The sequence below is a fragment of the Chaetura pelagica genome, unplaced genomic scaffold (genome assembly GCF_000747805.2).
Source record: "Chaetura pelagica isolate M959 unplaced genomic scaffold, ChaPel_1.0 scaffold76, whole genome shotgun sequence".
NCBI lineage: Eukaryota > Metazoa > Chordata > Aves > Apodiformes > Apodidae > Chaetura > Chaetura pelagica.
The window spans coordinates 10,069,057-10,076,732 of record NW_009970723.1 but is presented as its reverse complement, the minus strand read 5'-3'; positions in this window follow the sequence as shown (position 1 = coordinate 10,076,732).

Here is a 7,676-nt window from a genome sequence, read left to right as displayed (position 1 = left end):
GTGTAGTTTAAATAAAAATATTAATACAGTTAGATGAAAACTTTTTTCTTGCATAGACAGCTTGTGCAGTTTTTAATTCTTTAGAGTTGCTTCCACTTTCCAAACCACCAGTTAGTCAGACAAATCAGAACACTACTTCTATGTATAAAAATATATATATATATTAATCTCTCCACAATATTCAGAAGTGAAAGCCCATGCCTATCATTGCAGAAAGATAATTCACATCATTTATACAAGAAAAAAATTAAGGTAGTCTGAGGATGTTAATGATTAAAGGATTAAAATAATCAAAAGTTCCTCCCTCCCTCCACCATCACCCTCCCCGGGTTTCCAAGGCTTTAGTTTGTGTTGGCTCAGTTTGCTGTACATTTGCTTACAGTAATGCACCACAGTGTATAGGATAAGCTTTTGACAGAGTGAGCGACTGTGTGGTTGAACTAAGACTGCTCTGCTTAGTTAGATAAGGGAAAATTGATCCTTTTAGTCTTGCTTGCAACAGATGTAGGCCTGGAGATTCACAAATAGGAAGCATCTCCCCACTGAGTTCTTAGCTTTGGTCAACTGTTGCACTCAATATACCCAGATTTAATGCTGCTGGTTTGGAAAATTAAATTTTTTAGAATTTAAGGAATTACTGCCTGTTTGCCATTTGTTAACAAAAGTACAATGTGAGCTCCTTAGAGCACCAGTGCATCTCCAGCTTACTGTGGCTGTCCTTGCTCATGAAATCTTTTACTGAACATTTGGATCATAGAGGAAAAGATGCTTCTCTTCTAAGCAGTTTTGGTTGATTATGGTGTGTTTGAAAGGATGGTGACCAAAAAAATAAAATTGGCCCAAACTTTAGGGGAGACACTTTCAGTGCACTCTCTTCTTTACAAGCATTGTCTGCAAGAGGAACAGTTTTGCTGGAGTTGGTAATCAGTTGTTCAAAGACTTTCAGAATGAGTTGAGCAGCTTGCAAGACTTCCTTTCCTAATAGCTGTTTTAGACACATGATACAAATGTATTGCCTCTACATTTCTAAGGAAGAGGCATAACTTTTTTTTTTTTAATAAGCTGTTGAAGATTTCTCTGGCTGTCAGGATTGGTTTGTCATTTGCTGCAGTTTGCCATTGTGAATTTTAAAATAGAACATTGTATATCAGTTAACTTTTGGCAATTATGTAGTGTGCACTCTGCAGCATCAGTGTATTTTAAATACTGTCAATCTTCTGGTTTTAATGTGTGGTCAGTCTGACTGTCTCAGGCTTTGAGCCCAAGCGGGTTCATAGTCTTTCTGTTTGCTCCATTGTTTTACAAACAATATTGTTTTGTTCTGTAAGTGAAAATAGAATTTCCAGATAATTGACACAGGACTTTAAGGAAGAATAAAGTGCAGTCAGAATAAACTGGGGCATTTTAACAGTTCAGTATGTAGCTTTTAAAGATACTAGAATTTCTCTGCCTCACAAGTGCTTTTCTCTTAAATTCTTGTATAGTAATATCTGTGAATATCAGGTTTTTTGTAACATGATTTAGAATACAGGGTAATAATCTGGACATAAAGTTGCTTAGGGAAACTATAGTTTTACTTCAATATTTTTAAAAGATGCTTTGAAATATCAATTGTGTTCTTCTAGTGAACATCTCACTTGAAGTGCAGGTGAAGAGCTGAAAAGAAAGGATGCATGTAATTAGAGAATTGTTCTTACCTTTTGCCTGTTTTTGGTATCTAGCAATAGTCTTCTGTTAAATTTTAACAAGGCATTATATAGCGTGTCTAAACTGCATTATCAGAAGACTTTCCTAAAGTAAACGGATTCTGCATTATAGAAACTCCTGCGTTTAAAGCAAGTCCCTGTGCTCCTGGAAGATCCCTCCTCATTCAGCACTGAAGTGTGTTAAGCTGCCTTGTCCCAGAGAGTTTGACTTCCTTTCAATTTAGGGGTAAGGGCCCTACTCTGTTTTGCTTATCAGTTCCGTGCTGATGTGGGCATGTCCCAGATCTTGTCAGAACCTTCACTGAGCCTGTTGAAGCTCCAGTGTGAAATGGGTGAATGAATGCTTGGTATAGAGCTTTGCAGGCAGCTCAGCTCCAAGTCTTTCGAATTTGCATAAATTAAAAAGTGAAGCTGCTCTTCTGTTATTTAAACATGGTATGTAAAGTTTGAAACTTGACAGACTTTTAAAGGTTTTGAAAAAGTGTCTTTGATCAGTTGTGGATTTGGGTGTCCTTTTTTTGAAATAATGACCTTTGTGCAGCTATCAGTAGTCCATTGTAAGAATAAAGAAATGAGAGCCTAATTAACTAAATCAGCAAGTAATTTTCACTTTGAAAAAGATTTACTACTAGTAGAAGCACCTCTGGTAACTTTCATAAAAAATTACCTTTGTGCTTTTAAGAGAAGCATTCACATGTGTGGCTCTTAAAACAGAGCAGGATGGGAAAGTTAAGAGATCTGCCTGCAGAAGTGTCTGGAAGATAAGAATTACTTTTTGCTTGGATAAATTTCACAAAATGTAAACTGCCATCATGGTGCCCTCTTTTTCAAAGGAGCCATCACAAAGTAAAATTTGCATGAGTATATTTTAAAAGCTTTACACTGCTCAGTTTGAGTTAAATCAATTATTTAAGTCACTTTGACTTATATTTTTGCATCCTGGCATACTGTAATGAATCACTGTGAATGTTTGATAAGAAGTATCTTAGGTTTTAGTTAATTTCGAAAGCTTGAGAAGTCTTCTGATACATATTTGTTAACTTTCTTTTATAGAATAACCTTTTTGGTCGAATCTAAATAGTAGCAAGTCCTTAATTTCACATTTTATTAAAAATCAAACTTAGACATAAAACCCCACATAGAGGAATTTAAATATTTTTACAGTCTTCTAAACATTAAATGGAGAATGTCACTATTCCTAATTTTGGTTTTTGAGGGGAAGTACATTCAAAGAGTAGTTATATGTTCATTCCACTAATTTTTGTAATGAAGCATTTCACCTATGCTGCATTATGTTACCATTACAAGATTTTTATATTTCAGCTTACTGCATATAAGGGTTCTACCAGAACCTTTGTTGTTTTAATATATTTTTCGTTTGTTTACTTTCAAGTGGCAAAGTGTTGTTTCTCCTACTAAATGATGTGTGATTAAACCAAGGAACAATCCTAGCATGCTCTGACACCCTGTGCATTGATGTGGGTATGGTGGGTTTTTTTAATGGGATGTAGTGCTACAGAAGCAGGTAACTGTCAAAATGTTAAATTCTTTCATTGTTCCTCACTCCGGTTTAACTCTTAGTGTTGCCAGATTTTTAGCTGAACCTCTGAGGCATGTGTAAAGCAAGTAGGGGTATGTTCTTTTAGAAATTCTCATACAAAAGTGTTGAGTGTTTTTCCCCGATTTTGAATCTGTTGTGAAATGAATTGCCATTTTAAAAATAATACCCATTGAAATGAGAAACTGGATTGTGGTTTTAAAATCCTGTGTGTTGGTGTTTCATTTAGTAGCATGTGCACATTTTTGTTCTACATTTTATTGCACTGTTTTACAATTCTTACACTATAGAGTAAACAAAAAGAAAAATGTGGTTTTGATGCCTCTCTCGAATGTTTAGGTTACTTCTATTAAAAACATTGTAGCTTAGAAATTCCAGGATGCTGTGGGATCACAATAGAAGATGTGATCCCATAGCAGAAAGAGAAAAGCACAAATGTGTTTCAGGTCTGTAGGTGTATTGTTGGTAGATGAACTTCAGGCCCTGGGCCTTTCTTTGTTATGGCTCTCTTTAAGCTGGAGCAATTCATCTCAGCAAGCAGCTGCAGAGGATAGATGTTGGGAATTATGGATGTCAAAGATGGAAGCTGTTAATAATGAGTTGTAATCAAGAACTAGCTTTCAGTATGCCAACACAAAGTCAATGCTTCTTTAAATTGCTAGGAGTAGTCAATGTCTAAAATGAAAAATGTTAATTTGCAACAGGAAAAGTAAAAATTCACCATAAGCAGCAATGATATGAGGGAGTGTTCAAGGGCTTTAGCGATGATGTAGCTAATCTATGTTTATGATGGGTTTTCTCCTTTCCTACAAATCTTTAAGCCTGCCTTTGTTTTGCAAACGTGTGAAGCCTCTTGTCCTGATGGCAGAGAATCCTGTAGTTCTTGCTCCTGCACTGGTGTAATGGAAGAGGAGGTAGCATGTTGACCTTGTGCCTCTGGTGTGTTAGGAGGACAGTTAGGACCACGAGGGACTTAGTCTCCCTCAGCAGCTGGCTTACAGAAGTAGGGCTTTGTCACTCTTATTGCAAAAACAGTAGGGTTACACTCAGCTGCCCTAGTGCATTTCTAAAGTTGAAATTCATGAGACAAGCAAATATTTCACAGAGAGCCATGCTAGAAGATATTTTTCACCCCAGTCATCTCCAAGTTGAAAACTTACCCCTTGCAAGATTGTTCTGATTTCCTTTCCCTCCCCCTCCATTACATGGTCTGCAATAGTACTTACTTTAAGCAGCTTGGTTGAATAATTGTTGAAGGAAATTAACTGCATGTTAGTTAAGTTTCTCTGGAAGATATTTCAGGAGGGGTTACTGAAGAAATGGGTAGCAGTGAAGTACTGCGCTTTAAGTGAGTTACATCTTCAAATGTCATTTGTTCTTTTGGAAATCTTCAGATGACAAGGTGTGTTTGTGTTATGGCAACTGGTGTTTTGTGGCAGTCTGTGGTGCGAGAAGAATGCAAAACATGGCTGGAATTTGGATTTGTGGCAGGCCCTTAGGCATGGCAGGAAGCCAGAAACATGTTGGTTTTTGTAGTCGGTAAGTGCTTTTGAGGAAATGTTGAGGGCAGTGGTGAACTTAGATTTTTTAGGAGTTATACTCTGTGTTTTGTTTTTCTATCCCTTCGCTGCTGCCCATGTAAGTTTCTTCTGTATGTTGGCAGAGCTTATACTGGTCAATGAGAGTAGTGCAGAACTTGCAGTGAATGTTGCCTCTCAAAATTAGGTTGTTTATTATTATTACCATAATTTTGTGTCTTGCCTTGTTTTCAGGTCTTTTTATTTCAGAGCTTCATTTTTCACATGACATATCTCCTTCTTGTGAAGACATTGTTACCAGAGTAATTCAGGCGTGTTTTCTGGCAGTACAGAATGAAATAATTTTTCTTCCTTTTTGTCAGCAAAAACATGCAGATGCTGTGTTGGGTTGAACAACCTGAAAACTGGCCAGTGCTCCAGATTGCACTAAGAAGGCTTTTAAGATTTTGTACAGCTCTGATCATTATTAGCATTGTAACATTTGTCTTCATTTTTTCCTGTTATAAATCATCTGCTGAATCTTTTCACTTCAGCAAAGTCATCTTTGAACGTCATGGAAATGGCAATCCAAAATTACTATATAAGGAAGAGTATGGCTTTTAAAACTGACTTTATGCATTTAAATCTAGGGAGCATAATTTATGATTGATGATATGTTTCTTCATTCAGAAATCCTGACAAAGTTTAACCATTTTCATTAAAAGAATCATCTATTTCTGCAACACTACCAATCAGATCCCGTTGCACAAAGAGAGCTATAGGACCTACTGTTCTCTTTCTTTAGAGCATGGGAGAATCTTTGTTTATTGAAAAAAAAACACACCAAAACCAACTAGTTCATCACCAGAGCTGCAATTTCTTGATATTGTACATCTGTTGGAACTGGAAGAAATGCTCTAATACACATTCTTTCCTCTACAGAGAAGGGGAGGAGGGGAAGCTTTGTAGTCATAGCCTTGGCTGTGTTTCTGTGTTTACTTCCTAATTTATCTTTAAAAAAACAAAAATCAAATACAGACACAAACCCAAACTAAAACTTCTTGCCTGAAATTAGTTTTTTGATTATTGTTCATGTTGTTCATGGATGCTTCCTGGCTTGAGGAAAGTGACATTTTCCACTGTCCTGGTAGCAGCTGTGTGAACATACAAATGTTACCAAGTATGTAGTTGTAGTAATGTTTTCAAGGTTGTTACTGCACTTCTAGACACGTGAACTTAGTTAAAGTTAACCCATAAGCTATAGGATTTGTGTATCTTTTGTATATTTCAGACAACTGTGTGTATCTGTGATGAATCAGGGGAAGGATATTTCCTTTTGTCATGTTTGTTGAGCAGTTCTTTCAGTTTCACCTTTTTTCTTTAGATAAGGGAATGTTTTAGTTCATTTAATGAGGAACAGCGGCTATAAAACTATTAAACTTGTTTTGGGAAAAGAAGCAGGTAAAGCATCCAGGCCATTCCTTTTGGCTAGATCTTAGGCTGAAAATGTTCCCTTAGGAGGAAAGGAGGAATATGTTACATTCTTGAAATATGCTTTATTTTACACCCTGGGAATAAAGTAAGATTTTTTTTAATTATTATTAATAGTTCCACAGGGCTAGGATTTTCCTTTATTTGGAAGGCAAAGTAATGATAATTTGTAATTTGAAAAAAAAACAATACAGTGCTTTGGATTTCTTTCTTAAAAAACAAAAATAAAACCAGAAGAATTCTTCTGGCCCAAAATGTAGGGTGTCTTTTTAGCAAAACCAGGAGATGTGAGGAGGTTTTTAAAAATATTTTTTTTATGTGGTTTCTTTTTTTTTTTTCTCTTAAACTCTGACACTTGAAGAAGGTGTTATTCTTCTGGGGTACTACTGTAATGGATGGCAGTACAAATTGACTTGGCTACCTGCTAGTACATATAGGGTATCAAGCTACAGTAGGCCTGAAGAGGGCCCAGCAGTGGGTTTGCTCAGGCAAGGTGGACAACCTGTGGGCTATTCCTATGTTTCCTCTTTGGAGAGGAATTCCTGTGTCTGCTGCTGGTCTGTCTTCTCTGAAGCTTCCTGGTGTTGACAAAGTCATCTCAGTGATCTGATCCTGGAGATGTACAACACACAGTTATGTCTTGGTTGCTCTAGTGGATGTGGTGACTCTGGATAATGGTAAAGAGAGGCTTCAGTCAGTGGGTTTTTCCTCCTTGGTCTTTTCCACAGAGATGTTAGAATTAGAAATAATTTTTGTATTATAATCAGTGGCCCTCCATGTTCTTTGTTTCTGCCTGTTCACTTATTTATAGCATCCAGTTTCTGATTTTCTCATTGTAAAATCACAGAAACCCAGTACACCTCTTCCTGTAAGGTAAGTTAGGAAATATTGAAGAAAGAAAGGGTGCTGGCAGTTATTGCATCCAGATACGCAATGCTGATGTTGCGTAAGAAATTACTTCTGATTGTTCTTTTACAGAAGCAGTTCGCAAAGAGTTAGAAAAAAATCTGCTTGAATAATAGAATTAAATAGACTGTTCTGGTTGGAAGGAACCTACAACAATCATCTAGTCCAGTTGCCTGACCATACCAGAGCAGACCAAATTAAAGCATGTTTTAAAGACATTGTCCACATGCCTTTTAAATGCTGACAGGCTTGGGGCATCGACCACCTCTCTAGGAAGCCTGTTCCAGTGTTTAACCACCCTCTTGGTAAATAAATGTTCCCTGATGTTCAGTCTTAATCTCCCCTGGAGCAGCTTTAGACCATTCCAACAAGTCCTGTTGCTGAATACCAGGGAGAAGAGCTCAGCACCTCCTTCTCCACCTTCCCTCCTTAGGAAGCTGTAGAGAGCAATGAGATCTCCCCTCAGCCTCCTTTTCTCCAAACTGGACAAGCCCTAAG